The 21385-nt window shown below is 40.6% G+C and overlaps 1 long non-coding RNA gene across 1 annotated transcript; it reads right to left on the bottom strand.

Moving 5' to 3' along the window:
* Positions 1-4360: 4360 nt before the first annotated feature.
* Positions 4361-10787, bottom strand: LOC113447888 (uncharacterized). Its single transcript, XR_003375670.2, has 3 exons — positions 10606-10787; positions 9114-9257; positions 4361-8015 (listed from the first exon to the last, which is right to left on the bottom strand). It is a non-coding gene; the product is annotated as an uncharacterized LOC113447888 (long non-coding RNA).
* Between the last annotated feature and the right edge of the window lie 10598 nt (positions 10788-21385).

Below are 21385 nucleotides of genomic sequence, written 5' to 3' on the forward strand. Positions count from 1 at the left end.
CTCGTGGCTCTTACTAAACCTCCCTTCGAGCCTCTCAGGGAGTTCACCCTCCAATTCTTAACTTTCAAAGTCATGTTCCTGGTGGCGGTTACTTCAGCACGCCGAATCTCAGAGATAGCAGTCCGGTCGGTGAGAAAGGACCTCTGCATCTTCCATGCTGACCGGGTAGTTCTCCGACCTGACCCGACCTTTTTGCCCAAGGTCAACTCAACCTTTCACAGGGCACAAGAACTCACACTCCCTAACTTCTGTCCCAATCCCTCGCGGGAGAGGGAGAAGCGGTGGCACACCCTGGATGTGAGACGGGCCCTCCGCATTTACATCAAATGCACACAACCCTTTAGGAGGTCCGAATTCCTATTGCTTTCCTTTCAACCCAAGACCTTGGGCCACAAGGTGTCGCCTTCTACCATTGGCCGCTGGATCAGAGCCACTATCGCTAAGGCTTATTTGTCTCAGGCTTTGCCAGTTCCCAGCGGGGTCACTGCACATTCCACAGAAGTGCGGCTACCTCGGCAGCCTGGGCCACCCAGGCTCCAATCTCGGACATTTGTCGGGCCGCCACTTGGGCCTCCCCGTCTCCTTTCATCAGACATTATAAGATAGACATATTTGCATCAGCGGAGGCCTCGTTTGGCAGACGAGTCCTTCAGCGGGTTATCAAGGACCCATGAGAGCCTCCACCCCAGACGGAGTCCCTCCCGTAGGACAGCCAAGCTTTGGTATGTCCCGCTCTCTGGATGATCTGAGCAGCTCAAAGGAGAATGGGCGTTGGTCTTACCTGACACGCCATTTCTCTTCGAGCTGCGAGGATCATCCAGCCCCACCCTTTTCCTTTCACCATCTGGGGAAGTCTTGTTTCAGCCAATGATCCCTTAAGTCTAATTAGATGAGAGTGCGACCTTCTCTTCCCTCTCGACTTCGCATAAACTGGGGAACGCTGCAAGGGACCACGTCCAACGCCCATTATCTACAAAGGGCTATTTGTGGAATAAAGCCATGAACGTTTCAGTTTTAGAGTTTATCTGTGTTTGCTTTCAGCTGGGACAGAACAGTATCCGACAATGGACCTCAATTCACAGCCACACAGTTCGAAGAATTCTTAGCACAAAATGGAGTACAACAGGCCCTCTCAGCGCCTGGACACACATCCATGAATGGTTTGACTGAACACATGGTCCGCCACACGAAAGAGACACTTCTGAAACTAGGGCCAGGTGATTTGCAAGCAAAAGTAGACAAATTATTAAGTATACAGCACATAACGCCAAGTGCAGCAACAAATAAAAGCCCTGTGGAACTTCTTATGGGAAGGAAATTGAGATGAAAATTAGACAGAGTACACCCCAATTACACACTGGAAAGACCACTACATTCATCCAGCAAATGCCAAAATTTCAAAACGTGGGACTCTGTATATGCTATAAATTTAACAGGGGAACCATTATGAGCACCAGCAATGGTGGTACAGGTAATGGGGCCTCGTTCATACAGAGTCGAGACAATAGAAGGCAGAAACTGGAGAAGACCCATTGATCAACTACGGAACTGGGGGACAAAGAACAAACAGGGAGGAAAGGGGAGACCCTTCACATGCAGCCAACAATAACAGGGAGGAAGGGGAAAACCCCAACCACCCAGATCAAATAAGGAATAACATAGAACAGGCCCTATCAACTACACAATCTCAACAATCAAGAATAGCTTCAAAAGAACAGAATAAAAGTAGCAGACACTCACCAGACACACACAGGCAGCAACAAACCAGGGAAGGAAGCAAAAGAACGGCAGTGGAAGTAGAACAGCCGCCATGATGAGTAAATTCCAGGAGGTTCCACAGAGGGGAGCAGGAGAGGCGATAATTCCAACTGAGCAGCTCGGAGACCAACCCATGACTGAGCTGCACAGGTCTGGTCGCACTCATAAGAGTCCCAACTACTTGCGTGATTACATACAGTAGGCGGAACAGGATTGGGTGAGCTGGACGAGGTGGGGAGCGGTGTTAGATATTTACATATATGCCCTGATTGGTTGGTCTGTAGTGGCAGGAAATTGAAGAGCTGTCACTGGTTGCAGCCGTGGCAGCCTGGGGGTACAAAAGGAGCTGCCGGGGCTGCTGTTCTTTGTTCTGAACGATGTAATAAAGAGTTTAAACAGTCGGAGGCTCCAGTGTCTTCTCTCGCCCACGATTTAACATAATCAGTGGAACAAGTGGCCTCCAGAAGTTGTAAATGCTCCAGCACTGGATGTTTTTAAAAAGATGTTGGATAACCATTTGTCTGAAGTGGTATAGGGTTTCATGCCTAAGCAGGGGGTTGGACTAGACCTCCAAGGTCCCTTCCAACTCTGTTTTTCTATTCTAAATATAGGCAGTCCTTGATTTAGGACTATAATTGTGCCCAGTCCTGATTGGCTGTTGAGTGCGTAATCACAAGACCCTGAACCATTTTATGACTTTTTTGCAGCATTCACTAAGGTGACACAGTAGTTCTAAGCAAACCCTATGGTCATTAAGGAACCCCATTATTCACTATGGGACTCGGGGGTGGGGGTGGGGGTAGAAAACAGATTAAACAAAGATTTCCAGCAAAAAACATTATAAATAAAGGTCCCATGATCACCACAGGATAATGCAAATGGCCATGTGAACTGGTTACCAAGTGCCCAAAATGCAGTAACATAACTGCTTGGGTGCAGCCAGCAAAGCTTCAAATCCAGCTCATAAATATCTTGGAGTGGGAGATCTGTTGTAACGTCTAACTATGGTAAGTTGAGGACTACCTGTAGTAAAATAAAAACATGGCTGATCTCAAGAGAAGACCTCATCTTTCCTAGCAAGCAGAATCAACAAAGATAAAGCAGTTTGCTGCAGACTCTGATTTAATCTCTGTACAGATTATGTAGTTCAGCAGATTTCCAGAGTCAAGTATTTCTGGATCATTGGATTTGCTTCCAAAATTATAGGCCATGGTTCCAGATTGTATTAGATTCTTTTAAGCTTCTGTTATGGATTCAAATATCTTCTCTGATTAGTCCAACAGTTTGAACCAATCTTATTTTAACATCAATTGTGTTTAGTGCCGCTAACTTCCTTTCTTTGCAAGTACCGCATGTGAAATTTCACATCTTCTGAACTCTTTGGGTCTCTTCCAAAATCATTCAAAGGGCATAGCACTTTTCTGTACCCTGTCCTCTTTATACAGCCTCTTCCTTGAAGAAGAACAGTTCAGCTGCCATTTTCCTAAACAGTTTAACCTTTTCCTTAAAATATATACACATCTATTCCCTATTCAGAGTTGTTGGAAGGAAACTCCTGAGAATACCAATACCAGGAAAACAAACTGGATGGATCATCAAACAAATCAATCCAGACTTCTTAGTGAACAGAGGCTCAAATTATGGATCTTGTGCATAGTATGCAAAACTCCCTGGAGAAACCTTCAATTCTAAAAATGGTGGGAAGGAAAAAAACAAGAAAAGACTCAAGAGAAGGAGGGGGAGGGGGAAGGAAGGAGGGAAAGATGGAGAGAGAGAGAGAGAGAGAGAGAGAGAGAGAGAGAGAGAAAGAAAGAAAGAAAGAAAGAAAGAAAGAAAGAAAGAAAGAAAGAAAGAAAGAAAGAAAGAAAGAAAGAAAGAAAACAGGAGAACAAATTTTAGTCCTGCCTTAAGTATAATAGCTGGCTGGATGACTTTGGGCAATTCGCCCCGAGACAAGTGAATTCTAGTCCTGCCTTAGGCATAAAAAATGGTTGGGTGACTTTGGACCAGATACTCTTTCTCAGCCCAACACACCTTACAGGGTTGTTGTGGGGAAAATAGGGGGAGGAGGAAGGGGTATTAGGTTTGCTTACCACCTTGAATTATTTATAAGAATAATAAACACAAAATAAAAATAAATATAAAATCTATACATAGTTAAAAGTTGACACCAACTATGTGCATAACCATTCAAAGCAAACAGTTTCTACTTGCAACTTACAAAAATGTGAGAGGAAGTTTCTTAAGCTACACTGTTTTGACCCGGCTGAAGAAAAAGATAGTCATATCTTTTCACATATATTACACCTGTCCATTAATATTGTCAAGTATGATATTTGGATAGCTGTCCAGAGTTCCACTGAAAAGTAAACAAAATGTTCCTATCTCAACAACAGGGCTGACTTGATATATTTTGAAGTTATCTAGTGTACTTTCCCATTTGAAGAGCCTCTTTCCCAAACTTATTAAGTTCAATGTTTACAGATTAGCTAATTCACTACTGCAGGCAGACACAAATAAACATTTTTGAAAACCTTTTGACAGTCACGAGTTTTACGCTCTACAAATAGCCCTAGCTATGAAATCGTACTCGTTCGACCAGTTTCTCAAGCACTCAAGCATTCAAATGCTGCAATTTATTAAATTTGTTTTCAATCCAACCACTGGACATCCACTATGCAAATATTGATTTTTTAAAATGACAAAAAATATCAAACAACATATGGCCCAGAAAACTATTTCTCAGCACCCAAAATGTACCAAGCTTATAACTGGTGCCAGCCTACTTTTGCTTCTTTTTTATTTTAATTTCAGAATGGTTCCAGGAAAGACACAGGTGTGCTCCTCACCACTTTTGCTCCTAAGCTGTGCCCCTTAAAACAATGCCAAGATCTGTGCGCAGACATCCTCCACATTTTGCAAACAAGTAAGTAAAAACAGCTGCCTTCTGTTGCTGTTTCCACAAAACACTTCAACAAATCAGGTTTTAATTTGGTCTGGTTTGCCCAGAATGCCTGAACTTCTACTTAGTTTGTGTCCTTTAGCCGGTTAGGGCTAAATCAGGTATGGCTAAGAATGTACAAATGGATAGAGCCAGGTTCTTTTGCAAAGAGTAGGTTTGCATGCATCAGAATGCATTTATAAGTGTACGGAGCCAATCTAATTAATCTAAACATTTTCCCCATTAAAAATCAGTGGAAAGTAGGATTCTTGAACTTTGTTAGCACAAACTGTGGGGAGAAAAGGGTTCATGAACAAAATTTCTATATTTATAAAATTTATTGGCCCATCACTGTACCATAGGGTAATAACTGTGTGGCTAACAGTCAGATCTATGCTAAAACATAAAAAGGTAAAATCAAACATTAAAATAAAAGACACACAGGGAGGGCGGAGATGGAGGTGGAGGGGTCCATTATTACTCAATCAGCCACCTCCATTGTGCTGTTCCCTCACTGGGGCCCCAAGTCTACTGGCACAATCACGTGTTTTGGTCCTTACAAAAACATAGAAGGATTGGGGCCAACCTCATATCAGGTGTGGAGATGTTCCAGAGGGCAAGAGCAACAGCAGAGAAGGCACTCCCTATGTGCCTTTGATTTTAGTGTTGGGTCTCTTGCATGTATTTTCCCCATTCATGTACCACACACACTGTAATTGTCACTATGATTTTAACAGCTGGCACTCACTTTCGACTAGGTTTCAAATATCTAATTACTTCCTAATCTTTGTGTGAACATTGGGCTGGGGTTACATAAGAACTGCAGTGCCAAGTCTATGGTTTATCTTGGCATGGGAAATTCATGTTGCCATGATTAAGGTCTGCAACCACTTTCTATCTTTTCCTTTTCAGCCAAACTGTTTTTTCAACCTTAGAGAATGCCTTAGAGAATGGATTTTTTTTTATGTTTAATACAGCGTCCCACAAGTTTAGGTTCTCCTATTTCCTTTGATTTCTTATAGTTTAGCTAGCTTTTCTTTGGCCAAGCTAGCTAAACTATAAGAGCTAGCTGAATTTATCAAAGATCAACAGAAATAAGTTGCTATTGAAATGAGAACCATTATGGAAAGATTAATATCAGTTGCTATAATTAATTGTTTAGACTAGTATTTTTGTAAAGTATAGATAATTTATAAGGAGATCAAGAAAATGTAATGTGGAATCTGACATACATACATATCTATCTATCTATCATCTATCTATCTATCTATCTATCTATCTATCTATCTATCTATCTATCTATTTGTGTTATATAGTAAATAGGGAGATGGTATTAAGGTAGAATGAAGGTGGCTAGCTCGAATTATTAACCAGAGGGGACAATTTTGAATTAATAAAATAAGGATTGATAAAATTGCAAATATGACAGAAAAAGATAATATGAGAAATGAACATAGAAATGAAATGAGAATTTTAGATAACATTGTAAAATAAGATATGAGAATCTCCTAAGAAAAATGAAATAAGTTAAACATGAATTAGAATTGGGTAAGTTTAATATTTAATACTAATAAGGTTAATGTGATATGAAATTGAACAAACAAAGTGAATAGGTAACTATGGTCATGTTTGTATTGAGATGTGAAACCTGGAACCATACTGCTTGCCAAATGAGAATTTTTTATTTAAAAAAAATTGAGGAGGAAATTGAATAATGAAATTACTAGGTAGGTTTAACTGATATGGTGGTTGGCACTAGGAGAATATTAAAATGTTAAAATAAGCAATGAAGGATTTTGAATTAATGTGAATTTGCATATTAAGAGATATGTGAATATGTGTATTAAGAGGTATTATTAAGTTTACCTATACTAAAATTAATGATATATTGATGCCACACTGTTAATGTATTGTGTATGTGTAGATTGAAATTTAAAAAAAACTTGAAAAAAAAAAGAAATAGGTTGCTGTTGATCACTATCCCTAACCCACATCTGGCTTTGGAACATTACAGCTGAACAGACATCTTAATGACGATATCTTTGCATGAAGAAAAACAGCTCTTATGACATGCCAATATTCTTATGGTACTTGATGCTTCTCCTCAAGAACATCCCCACCCCCCACCCCAATTATTGTTCACAGTGGGTCATTTAACAACAACTTTAACACTTGATTCTATTAATGTTCACAATGGCCAAATATTCCTTCAAATTCCTTCTGAGATGTTTTATACCCTTACCTTCAAAATAAAAATGCTCTGAGGTAAGAGCTGGACAAAGAAAGCCTCTGGATATAAGGCCAAGGGCAACTTCTCCACGTGAAAAGAAAAGCTTTTCTGGAATATTGGTCCAGACATGCCAACACCACCAAAGGAAATCCTGGAAATGTTGGTGAATGTAATGGCTTTGAAACATCATTTATCTCCACGGAGGCCGTTCGCAGGAAAACCATACATCAAGGAGCATGCTTTCTATGAGTAAATCCACGGTTGCTGGAACCTTGCTGAAGCAAACTTTGAGATGAAAGAAGAGACAACAGTGAACTTTTAGTCAACAACCTTGGTTTCATTTTTCTCAAGAGAATAGGAGAACCTGGATCAATCACTAGAAGACATGGTGAGTCAAGCTACTTTCCTCTTCTCTCCACTTCACAAGGAAAACATCTTCAGTTTGGTGATCTTAACTGAAAAAGTCCAAAATAGCCATGATCCAATTGAAACTTCCTGGTGGGATTCAAAGCCAGCCCTATGTAACGTGGTTGTGATAGTCAAGCTAAAGGGTGACCAGAGTGTAAATGACTTTCTGAAAGGCCTCCCTCTTCTTACTCACTGAGTAGTGTAGACAAATTTTCCTTACCAACTAAGAAAGAAACAAAAGGCTGAACTGATGTCATATATTGTCAGCAATGCGGCTAGTTCTGTGGTGAAACGGCTTAAAGTATTGTCTTTTCCAAAAGATCCTGACAGGAAACAAGAAGGGAGAGGAGCAGAGAATCCAAAGTCAACTGTTGAATTGGCCATGGTCCAACTGAAGCTTCCAGATGGTATTCAAGAGCAGTCCTATGTGGAGTTTGCTGTAGTAGTCAAATTGCAAGCTGATCAGGGCATGAGTGACTGTTTTAAACATCTTCTGACCTAGGAAGAGGTATAACTGTTCTAATAAAAGAAGTAATGTATTCTTTTGACTTTTATTCTCTTCCTCCTTACTTTTTTGAGTATTGCAAACAGATTTTCCATACTCACTATCAAAGAAACAAAGACTGACCTAGCAATGCAGCTAGTGATGCTGTTGAACTGGTTGTCCTCCAACAGAGCCTGGTAGGAAGCAAGTGGAGAGAAGAAAAGAATTCAGAGTCTACCACGCTGCTCTATCCCACTCCTTCCTCTTTGTCCCAGCTTCTTTTGACTTAACATTCTGCGATAGCTTATCACTCTGTCCAAAGGAAAATAATCCACAAATTAAGGCCCCTTCATATGGGCCAGTTTTACAAAGATATGTTATGTTTCTCTGACCTGCTAAGGGTTAGTTGACCTGCTAACTTATGAAAATCCAGAGATAGTTTTTCTTTTCTCTCTTTACTGCTACTTTCTCTTCATTCTCCTTCGCTTTCCACCAACCTCTCTCCCACTTATTTATCAGGACAGCAAGACTAATACAACCTCTTGTTCTAGGGCACCAGGATTTCCAATTCCCTATTTGGCTTCAGCTGAAACCAGAGCAGCAATAAAAGAGTTCTTGATAGAAGAGAATATTGGTAGCTCAGGGTTGAGTGTGAATTTGAGCTCAGTGTGACTCTTTCCCATTACAGCAAGCACACATCGTTCAGGGCCTCAATTATGGGGTTCTTGATGCTCTCTGAGTTTGGTGGTTTTCTTGCAGATGTTTCATTATCCACCTAGTTAACATCATCAGTGTTGAAAGGGCGTGGTTTTGCTCTTATTTTTCTATATGAGTGCCTTGCCCTGTGTCCACCAAGGTATACACACACAAGCTAACAATAAATCACAGCCTAATCAAGGAGGAACCACTAAGCGCACTGATAAAGCCAGCCACTTGTCTATAAACAGAGCAAACCCCACTTCCTTCCAGCACTGATGACATTACCTAGTTGGGTAATGAAATATCTGCAAGAAAACCACCAAGGTCAGAGAACATCAAGGACTCCACAAATGAGACCTGAATGATGTGCTCTTGCTGCAATAGGAAAGAGTCACACTGTAAGTCATGGAATCTATGGGGTATGGTCTTGTCCCTAATGGTGTTCCCTTCAGAGGTAACTTACAAGCCTCCTGAAACTCCCTCCATCCTGAGGAATCTTTTGTACCACACTAAGATGGGACGAAAGAGACTGGGATCCAAACACAGGATCCAAAGCCAGCCATAGCAACCACCAGAGCCAAGGGGGTACCTACTTCTTCAGCTGCCTTGCTATTCATCTCGTGGACCTCTTTGTCAAAATTTTGGCTGACAGGTCTCTTCTGACACAGGCTGTCTCATGTTGGGCCTTAGGTGCTCGATGGGACTGTTTTCATAAGAAGAGCTTCTTTTTCTCTGAGCTGTGGGGAAATTTAGAAAAGGACAAGAGTTGTTATCCTCAGTGGGTATTTTTTTTAAAGTCTTCTCCAGATGAAGAAAACTCATCAAAATCAGGCCTATCTTTACAACGTCCTTCCCTTTGAGACTCAATTCCATCCATTAAAAAGCTTTTGAGATTCACGGAGCTCCCGCCATGAGAGAAGTCTCACAGGGTGCTAAGGCGCCTCCCTACTCTCTGTAATCTCCCTCCCCAGTTGCCAAAATTTAGACAAGTGCCACTGAACAGGGTGGAGGGTTACAAGAACAGTCCCATGAAAGCAAAAACACTCATGTAAAGTCAGTGTGGGCTCAGGAACTTCGGCAGGAGAGGGAGCTTGGTGGGTCAGGAACACCTTGGCCACTCAGTCACTATGAACAACCCTCGACATAGCTGAACATGTAGAAATGGCTCCTAGATATCCCACATCAGGGGTGTCAAACTCGATTTCATTGAGGAGCGCATCAGGGATGTGTTTGACCTCAGAAGGCCAGGGGTTGGGCGAGTTCAGCATGGCCATGGTGGGAGTTTCCTACAGGGTCAAGATGCACTTCCCCCGCTTTTCTTCTTTCTTTCCACAATTCTTTACTATAGCTATTTTCCTATCCCTTCTACCAGATGTTACTGGAAAACATTTATTACTTATTCTTCATATTCTACTAAACTTTTTATTTCTAAATTTATGCCCCATTGTTTAATAGTAAATTGCTTTTCCAGGCAGAAAAGCTATTTTTACTATTGTATTTTTATTATTCAACTAACAATAAAAATACAATACCATAAACAACATAATACAAGCTCTAATAGCAGAGGTAAAATTACCAGGATAGTAAATAGAAATGGCTGTCAATTATAGATTTTTGATTGTAGATTAAATGGACCTACAGTATGTAAAATCTGGCATTAACCTGTAGTATTAACATAGTATGTTGCTTGTTTTCTATTCAGATCACGCACTTACTTGAGACATGTAGTCTCAAGTAAGTGCGTGACCTGAATAGAAAATAAGTAGCATCCTATGTTAATACTATTGTAATCCAGTCCAATCCAAACCTCCTACAGCACTCTGCCCACTGCAAACAGTCTGTATGGAGGCCCTGGGCGGCCTGTTTTCAGCCTCCACGGCATTTTGGCCAGCAGAGGTACTGGTGGGGCAGTCTTTTCATATTTCCAGACCAGCCCTGCAGGCCAGATCTAAGCATCCCATGGCTGGATCTGGCCCACGGGCCTTGAGTTTGACACCCCTGTCCTACATGAAGGATCTACTCCTGAAGGAGCTCCTTCCTTTTCCTTCTCAATCTTCCATCCCTCACAAGACGTTGTCTACTCACCATATCATTCCACTTTTTGGATTTCCATATTGATCATAAATTTTACTTTTGTTCTTCTGGGAGTCTTGGGGATGTCCTTCAGTTTACTGTACATATTGCTCCTGCCATAGAATTTGGAACGGCAGCTCCTGGATTGCTGCTTGTGGCAGGCTTTTTTCCTTCTCCAAAAACATTTTTTTTTAAATCCCCTAGAACAGAGAAAAAAGAATGGACTAAGTCTATTGCTTAGAATCCTTTTGTTCCAATTAAGTAGATTTAGATCTTATGTAATAATATCCATGTGGTCGAGATTACCCAAAGTGGAAAAATTCTGGGTTGAATGGATTACTGGTAGCCTTAATTTACAACCATTTAGTGACCATTCAAAATTACAATGGCACTAAAAAAAGTGACTCATGACTCATTTTCACACTTACGATTGTTGCAGCAGCACAACAGGGTCACCTGACCAAAATTCCAGTGCTTGGCAACTGGTGTATACTTTATGAGAGCTGCACTGTCCTGGGGTCATACAATCACCATTTATAGCCTTCCCAGACGGCTAACAGCAAGCAAAGTCAATAGGAGAAGCCAGATTATTCCATGATTCACTTAACAACTGCAGTGATTCACTTAACTGTGGCAAAAAGGTCATAAAATGAGGCAAAACTCACTTAACAGAAATTTTGGACTCAGTTGTGGTCATAAGCCAAGCACTACCTGTAGTGTTAAGCTTCAGTTTGGTTTTGCATGGTTAGATGCATTCCATAGCCAAGGTAGTTTATCAAATTTAAAAGCTTTCCTTAATTCAAAGGCTAAGGCTGCTTGTGATCCTGATCAATTGGAAAAATAATCAAATCTGTCTTTTAACACCAACAAGGAATGAAAGAGGGAACTGCAGTGGAGCATATTTGCTCCCTAGCTCTCTTTTGTAAGAGGAGAATAACTGGGTGTTTTCATCCCTAGAATATCCCAATCCTCTCAAAAGTTGGCTACAAAATGGAAAGAGTTCCCTAGAATCCAGTGGCCCTTGAGAAATCCATCATATTTTGAAATGGATTTTTTTTTCACTCACTGAGGACAGTGAGTACAAGTAGGCCTCCGTTTACAATCACAATTTCTGCCACTAAGCAAGACAGTTAAGTGTGTTTTGCCCCATTTTACAACCTTTCTCGCCCCAGTTGTTAAGCAAATCACTGTGCTGTTAAGTTAATAATGACAGCTGTTAGGTGATTCTGGTTTCCCTATTGACTTTGCTTGTCAGGTGGTCCACAAAAGGGGATCCCATGGCCCCCCGGAGACACTGCAACCATCATAAATATATGCCAGTGGCCAAGCATCCAAAATTTGATCACATGACCATGTTGGATGCTGCAACAGTGGCAAGGGGGAAAAACAGTCATGACTCACTTTTTTCAGTGCTGTTTTAGCTTTGATTTTTGCAGTGCTTTTGTAAATGAATGGTTTTAAGTCGACGACTACCTATAACTGAGAGTTAATGCCAGAGATAGCTGGATGAAGACACAAAGGCCCAGGAGTTTCCAAGGAGACTCAAGGTCTCCTGGCTTTTAAGCATTTTGAAATACTAACAATGATCACCCCTCCCCTATTTCTGTAAGCTAGCAGTGCTGGGCCAATGCCTTTGGAAGAATAACTTCCTAAAAATCAGAAAAACAGTCGGTTTTCTATCTTGTTGCCCAGGAGGACTAGCTCTTTGGATGTAGACTGCCTCTTAATGTGGAAGCTCCATTAGGCTTGAACAAGAGTCACTGATGTCATCCAGCTCCAGCTATTAATCTGACTTTCAGAAGCCCACTATCTGTAGGTATCCCTACATTATGTGTGTTGGGCCAGCTTACACCATTGTTCTGCTTGAATGAAGAGACTTCCTTTTTCCTTTACAACATGGAGTTTTCAACATTAAGAAATTACCATATATTTCACACTATAAGACACACCCTAGCTTTAGAGGAGTAAACAAGAAAACAAAATCTGCCTCTGGCTCCCAGCATCGGTCCGGTTATTCATCTGGCTAGCATCCTTGCAGCAAACAGCAAACAGGCTGATCAGCTTCAGCTTGTTATCGCAACCCCAGCGTATGGCTCATAGGGCTCCGCTCTGTTGCGCCCACCACCGCTCAACTGAACTAAGCTGCTGCCGCCACGGGAAAATGCTGAAGCCTTTGCTACCGATTGGCAATTGGATTTGTCTCCCAGAATACTGCCGATCAGTATTCTAGGCTGTGGGGATTGCTGTGGCCTGTTCACCACTGCCACAGCCTGTTTGCCAATTGTGAACGAGCAGCAGCAGCTGTGATAGGGGCAGTGATCCTCACCACCTAGAACAGCTGATCGGTGCCATACCGACCCTCCCTACCCTCCACAATATTTGCTCTGTAAGACGCACAGACATTTCCACCCACATGGGGATGGAGTGCATCTTATAGTCCAAAAAATACAATAACATCTTATTTTAATGATTTACTAATGTCAGAAATTATTTCCCCCTATAGTAGTTTTAAGCCTAGTTATGTTTTCCAAAAAACATAGCTTGTGGTGTGGAGATTTTTTGGTTTGCAAGTGCAGGCTTCCAAATGATTGACAGTCTGGTGGAATCATCATTTGGCTAGGTTTTTTAGTGGTGTTCCACTGAAGTCAGCTCCAGAGGAGCACCACTACAAAACCTAGCCAAATACTTAGCAAAACAGCTACAGCCCCATGCTGAAACAGCAGCTTCACATGTACAAAACTCATACCACTTCTTGGAAATGATCAAAGATCTACATGTGGAGCAAGAAACTTACAAGTGCTTGTAAGTTTTGACGTGGTTTCACTATTCACTCAAGTCCCGACAAAAGAGACTCTTGAAATCATCAAAAATAAATACCAACCAGTTAAGCACCTCATGGAACTAGCAGAACACTGCTTAACAACACCTATTTCATATACAAAGGACAAAGATACAAACAAATTGAAGGAGCCCCTATGGGATCACCACTGTCACTCGTCATTGCAAACCTGTTCATGGAAGAATTCGAATCCAGAGCCCTGGCCAATGCCATCCACAAACCCAAACTATGGTTAAGATACATCGATGACACATTTGTGATTTGGCCCATGGAAAAGAAAACCTAAACAATTTCCTAACACATCTAAACAGCACACACCCCAAAATCAAGTTCACCATGGAAACAGAAACAAACAAACAACTACCATTCCTAGATGTACTAATCTGCAAAAAAACACATGGCACACTAGGACACACTGTATACCAGAAGAAAACACACACTAACCGCTACCTCAATGCCTAATCCCACCACCACCCAGCACAGATAAACTCCATGGCTAAAACACTAACTGCTAGAACCAAACACCTGGCAAACAAGACACACATTAAGACTGAACTATGCACCCTGACTAAAGTACTGACAGCCAACGGCTTCCACAAAAGTAAAATCACTGGCTTGATCCACAAAAACACATTGAGACATAATAGAGACCCAGAAGATGAACAGACCTATGGAACAGCTGTCCTGCCCTACATAAGAGGGACTACAGACAAAATTAGTAAGATACTACACAGACATCACATCAAGACTGCCTTCAAAACAGACAGAAAAATAGCAGCCATCCTTAGAAACCCCAAAGATAAAACTGACCTGGAAAACCAAGGCATATATAAAGCCCCCTGTGCATCATGCCCGGCCACATACATTGGACAGACCAATAGAAGAATAAGTACCTGGATGAACACAAAAATGCAGTAAAAAAGCTGGAACATACTTCCTCACTAGTCCAACACATGGAAGCCACAGGTCATAGCATCAACTTCAATGGCACCAAAACTCTAGCCACTATAGAAAACCCCAGCCACAGAATCATCAGAGAAGCCATGGAGATTGAAAAAAGACCAGAAAGCATGAATAGAAGAGATGATTCCACAAGACTGTCAATCATTTGGAAGCCTGTACTCGCAAACAAAAAAATCTCCACACCACAAGCCAGGCAAATACCTGGGCACAGACAGATCCCCCCTGATACCTCCAGCTCGAACACACCCCAACCAGGCACCCAGATGAAGCCTAGCTTCCTAACTAATGATAGCCGTCCATTTACCCGGAGCCAAGCTGCACTAAAGGCCTCCAATAAAGTAACACAATGTTGCCAGCCAATCAAGATACAAAAAGAGCCAAAAAACAGACAGAAGATATTAGAAACACCAATCAAGCAGAACACAGCAATAAACACAGACCAAGACTCCCAACCAATCAGGATGAAGAAAAAACCATTCTGGCACAGCAATAGGCTGCCCCAAATTTAAACCACTGTAAAAGTCTGACTCACAGATGAACACTATACAGAAGCCTGATGATGGCAGATGAGATTCTGCCGAAATGTTGCTACAACTTTAAAAGCACAACTACAATGACATGGGAAAATACCCGAACAAAGCTGAATGCCATATATGTAAGTACCCTGAAATCTTAAGAAAACATATATATAGAAATATTTATATATATATATATATATATATATATATATATATATATATATATATATATATATATATATATATATATATATATATATATATATATATATATATATATACACACACACACACACATATATAATGTAAATAATATATATATATAATATTTCTATAATATATATATATATATAAAATAAAAACATTAATGAACAAAATATTTATTCAAATTCATTCTAGTACCAGTATGAGTCTTGTAAATCTTTCACGTTTCTTTTCAATATTTATCAATCTTTGAGAACAGTTGAAATGTTTCCCTCCCTTCTTCATTATTACTTAACTGTTACTAAGCATACCATTGGATAATCATACAGTTTTATCTTGTAAGTTATTTACTATTAATAAGCAAAATAGTTATTCAGATTCATTCTAGTAACTGGTATAAATTTCCTTATAAATCTTTCACATTTCTTTTCAATATTTTATCAATCTTTAGAAACAATTAAATGTTTCCCTCTTTTCTTTATTATTGCATTAATTATAAACATAACATTACATAACAATAGAGTTTTATCTCAGATTATTTACTTATTTCATTTCTAACTCATTACAGTATTCTACTGTCACAACGCTAACTTTTGTACCTTTGCAGAATCCTCACTTTTAACTTAATTTAACCATTGTCTCTGTGTTTTCTAGCTGAGCAAATACCTTTAATCCTAGTACGTTTCCTTTCTCTTTATTTCCTGCTTTTGTCCCTCATGAGTTCTTTCCCTATCTTTCCCCCCTTTTTCTCATCCATTTTTTTATACCCTTCTCTAATTTTCCCTTCTGTAGTTTTCTTTTCTGCTTCTCCTTGCTGTTATACTTCTTTTTCAGACTATTTTTCTTTTTGGCTGTTCCCTTTGATCTCAAACTTTTAACTCCTTTCCCCCTTTTCCCCCTTATTACCACACTTTGCATTATTTGATCACTGAAAATGGCTTCTTCTTTGTCCCGCACTTCTTCTTGCTCTTGAAGCTTTTGCTTTTGCTTTTCATAGTTCAGGATCTCAATTTCAAAAAATTCAAATACGAAGCCAAAGGATCTTCCCCCCCTTTCTGCATCTTCTTTCTGTTTTTTAAGACTCATCTTCAATTCCTCCAGGAGTGATGCCATTTTAAATACTTTTGAACAACCACCCGATTGACTTTAAGTAAAAACAGAAGAAGACCAATGCCAAAAAACTCCTTTTTTTAATATTACCAGATGATCCCACACTGTTCCTTCTTGTTTCTTTCCTTTACTTTTCCTTTCCTGGGTTACTGTATCCTTTAATAAGGTTTCAATTACAATCTATCCTCGGGAGTCTTTTCAAAGTTTCACTGTTAATCCAATTTTCCAGGTGGCACTCCATTTTTTCATTATTCCAAGTCCCACCCTTTTGTCTCCACTCTTCTCCTTTTTAGGGCTTTAAAATGACCAAAGAAAAAATCTTTATTCTCCTTTTGACACTTAAATTTCAGCTTAAATTTGCTTATTAGTGTCAAGGTAAATTAGTACAGATTTCTTTCCTTATCATTTGTAATTGTCAATATAAAGGTTTTAAAAACGGGGTTTTAACCTCCGTTTCTCTCTCTTTCGCCGCTTAAAAGTCTTCTTTCAGAAGTATCCCTCTAAGTACTTTTAGATTCAGGGTACCTTGCTTAGATGTTCTCTGTTGTTTAGCCCAGTCTGTCCTGCTTTCCTCTTTGTCTTCCTCCTGCACATTCTTTTCCAGTTGAATTCTTCTTTGTGGTGGCCATTTCTGACCACCGCTGCAACCACCTTCGGAAAAGGGAGTTTAGACCAGCCAAGGAGGAGAGATGTGGTTCCCCTCCACTCGGCTAGCAATCTTCCCCCTCTTCACCACTTCTACGGGGTGGCTTCAGCCCCAAATCCAAAGGATCGGGGCACTCCAGCAGCAAGCACAGATCGAAACTGCGCACAATCGTGGATTTCGGTCTGTCGCTGAAGAAACCCAAACCGGAAGTAAGAATTAGTTCTATTTCTAACTCTATCTTTCATTCAAATTGGCATGTTAGAACTCTTAATTACAGAGTTTCTGTTATTAAATGTGAAAAATTGTATTATTCACTCTAAAGCCAATGAAGTATTGAAGCTGTGCAATGCTTTCACAATGCTTTTTAAAATGATATCTTGTGAGTAGATTAAAAGAGGCATTCAGTACTAAGTATCAGTTACAGGTAAATAGATAATTTTTCCTTTAAATAATGTTCACCAGATCAGCTGTTTTGGTCTGTCTAATCTGAGTAAAAATTAAACTGAGGGTAATTAGTTTGTAGAAAGCAAGCAAACAATGTATTGATCCAGGTGCAGTCTGCGTGAAATTCTCTTTAAACTTGACTTTGGCACAGTAAGCATTTAAATACTGATCTCTACAGGACCAGAATGGATGAATTCTCATAAAAAACAAAACAAAACAAAACAAAACAAAAATTAGGATTTGGAAAGGATTTAAACCCAGGCAGTACTGACAAACATCCTTTAACCCACAGGAATCAAATTTCTTAATATGTTTTCATATTCGTTCTTCCAATGTGACTTATTTCAGTATTTCCTAATCATCATTTTGGAACATAAATCTGAACAATAAGTAACCCAAACTTCAAAGTCATTGCTGCAAAATAAGCGACAAAAGATGGCAACAATTTTGGTTTTAAAGATAAAAGCAGGGGGCTCATCCTGTGGTAAATAATAATCTGGGGATCCCCTGCTTTTTCTCTTGTCTCTATTTCATAAACTAATCGTTTGTCTTTGTCATGCCTCCAAGAAAAATTGTAACCATGTTGCTTGCAAGGCCATCTTTCAAGCTGTTTACAAAACATTAAGGTCAGAAGGGGATTAATGTGTGAGATTTAGGTCTCCAGTAGTCACAGGGCATTTTTCCTCCAAGGGCCATGTAGGTTTGAACCTGATTAATATAAGCACCTTGAATTATGCTTGGCAAACAACTGGCAACAACGGAGGTCTCTCTGTGATATTTTATTTATCAAATTTAGGGACATCCATCAATCACTCACAGAGCAACCCTGGGCAGTTTACAATTAAAAACATAAAACCATATATATATTGAATTCAAATAAGGTAAAGGTTCCCCTCGCGCATACATGCTAGTCGTTTCCAGTTCTAGGGGGCAGTGCTCATCTCCGTTTCAAAGCTGAAAAGCCAGAACCGTCCAAAGAGGACGTCTTCGTAGTCATGTGGCCAGCATGACTAAATGCCGAAGGCACACGGAATGCTGTTACCTTCCCACCAAAGTGGTCCCTATTTTTCTACTTGCATTTTTATGTGCTTTCAAATTATTAGGTTGGCAGAAGCTGGGACAAGTAGCAGGAGTTCACTCAGTTACGCGGCTCTAGGGATTTGAACCACCAAACTGCTGACCTTTCAGATTGACAAGGTCAGTGTCTTAGCCACTAAGCCGCCACGTTCCTCCCTGAGCCACCGTGTCCCAAGTATTCAAATAGGAGGCAATTAAAACAGGAATAAAATAATTAAATTACATTTTTCAGTAATTCTAAATTCAATCTGCTTTTCAAGAGAAGTTTCACAAAGCACATGTCGCAATAGTTAAGGATGCACTGTATCCAAGCTGAGGATAATAATTAGTGCCCAATCTAACCAAGTCATCTGGTACGTTAGTTGCAATTAGACAAATGCATTATACATTACACTAATGCACTGTTTCCCACACCCATCATCTGTGAATCTAGTGACAAGTCTAAGGAATATCCCAAGCCTACACACCTGCTTTCAATGGATATACAACTTCATCCAAATATCTGAATCCCAATTACAAATCTAGCTTCCAACCAGCAACAGAATCTCAGCCTTGCCCTTATTTTCTATTTACTGCCCAACATTCTGTGCATTTTGGATCTACGCAACACTGGATCTATGCACCTTTTCCTTTGACTAAAGAAAGATTATCTGCCTTTCAAACCTAGTGAATCCAGTGTGGAACTCCACATTGAACCTCAAATTTGCAAGCCACTAAGCTGGGAAAGATTGAAAACTCAATTGTTGAGGTGTGATGTATGACTCTCGTTGCAAATTCCGGTGATATACTGTATTATTATTGTATTTTTATTCTATCATCTTTATCTGAATAAAACTCAAAAGCAACAACCATACATCATTCTCTTGCCTCCTACTTTAACTACGACAATCTCTATGAAGCATGTTGGACTTAGCAAGTTATTACTATTACTATCTATCTTTTAATGTTGTGGAGATATTTTAGAGCCTTTGCTTCTGTACGGAAAAAAATTGCATGGCATTGTTTGGTTTTTTTTTTAAGGGGAGGCCCCAGTGGGTGGCTAAGATTTTATTCTGCTTTCACATGAGGTTCTCAATCCTGAGTATATGTGTGTTAAATAAAATCAGAAACTGGAAGGCAACACACAATTTGCTTACCTTGTAATTTAACCTCTGCAACTTGCCTGGCTTCTCTTCCACATGGCCTGTGGCAATGCTAATTTCTCTGTCCCAATCTCATACCTTGATAAACTCTCAATGGAAGTCTCCTGATGGCCTCCCAATTATTCCACTTTGCAGCAAGAAACAGTCTGATTTCAAACAAATAGTGCATGCAAAAATCTCAGGCAAACCTCCCCCACATCCAATTTCAGATGATGCAGCTGTTAATACAGAATTAGAATCTCATTTGCACTGTTGATTTATTTTGTGCGTCTTGGGAAGGTTTTGATTTTTGTTTTTAAACAATCTTGTGAAGTTGAGTCATGAGGATGCCCACATCCATACATGCTGCATCTGTAGTTTCCCTTGTTAAATTAAAAGCATGTTATGATGTTAAGAGGAATTTCTTGGCTGGTTGATGATTGGGGTCCTAGGGGTGCCGGAAACAGATGCGGCAAAATTGACAAAGACATGAATTATACATGCAGCCTCTTATCTAAGCTTTCTTTGGACCCTTAAGAGCATATGCTGAAAGTAACCATGGGGAGGAAAAGTTGGGCATTCTCACATTCCAAAATGTTATACAATGTATTAAGAACATATTCAGTGCCCTGCTGGATCAGATCCCTGGACCATTTACAGATAGCAATAGCACTTAGATTTATATACCGCTTTACATTCCTCTCTAAGCGGTTTATAGTCAGCGCATTGCCCCCAATTTGGGTCCTCATTTTATCCATCTTGGAAGGATAGAAGGCTGAGTCAAGCTTGAGCCTGGTGAGATTTGAACTGTCAAATTGCAGGCAGCTGGCAGGCAGCAGAAGTAGCCTGAAGTTCCGCACTCTAACCACTGCACCACTACAACTCATATAATCCTCATATAATCAGATAATCCTTGAGTTATGACAGTTCACTTAGCGACTATTCAAAGTTGCAACATAGCCCCCTCCCATTACTTACGACACAGTCCCAAGGTTATGAATGTTGCAGCACCATGGAAGTCATTCACCCTTACGAACGACCGCAGAAGTAGTGCACCATTTGCCCTATTCCCCTCCACCGCCCACCACCCAGGTCTCCATAGGCACTGGACCTGTGGAGACTCACCTCACGAAGATCTAAGGAGCTGTCTCCTCTCTGCTGCCGGTTTATTTGCCTGCTTCCTTGCTTCAGGCCTTTGCATTCGCAGAGAACAGAGCTCTAAAGTAGTACTAGATCACGCGAGATCAGTAGTGTGAGATCTTGTGCTACTGATCTCTAACTCTGCGAATTGAGGCCTGGACAAATTGAGATCTGCGGCAAAAGGCTTTGCCTTCCCTCCGTTTGCATTTCCTTGCCGAAGCCCGTAGGGAGCTTGCATCCCTGCAGGTTCCGGTCATCTTTGCAAAAAGTCTTTACCTGCAAGAATGGAGCTCAAGAGGAATGCACTAGTCCCTCCCACATGCCATTCTTACCGGCAAAGTCTTTATGCAAAGATGATCAGACTGTCCAGGGACGCAATTTCCTTGGGCTCCATTCTTGCCAGCAAAGGCTGTTTGCTTGCCATAGCATCTGCAAGCAGATGGGATGCTTTGAGGCAGCACGATTTCACTGCCCTAAAGATTCCCATCAGCATGGAAACGTTCTGCGTGCTGCAACTGGAAGCTTCTGGAAGCCGTGATCTTGCATGGCGGAGAGGAGACAGCTTGCTAAATCTTTGAAAGGTAAGTGACCCGGGACAGCAGGATGGAAAGAGGAAGCAATCGTGGGGAGCATGAGGTATATCAGTGGGTCAAAGGAAGCCATGGGCAACCTTAAGCAGGCGGCTGTTCTTATGCGCACTTAACAACCTGTGCATTCAATTAGCAAATGC

This window comes from Pseudonaja textilis, chromosome Z (genome assembly GCF_049901715.1).
Source record: "Pseudonaja textilis isolate UNSWEBS1 chromosome Z, rPseTex1.2, whole genome shotgun sequence".
Lineage (NCBI taxonomy): Eukaryota > Metazoa > Chordata > Lepidosauria > Squamata > Elapidae > Pseudonaja > Pseudonaja textilis.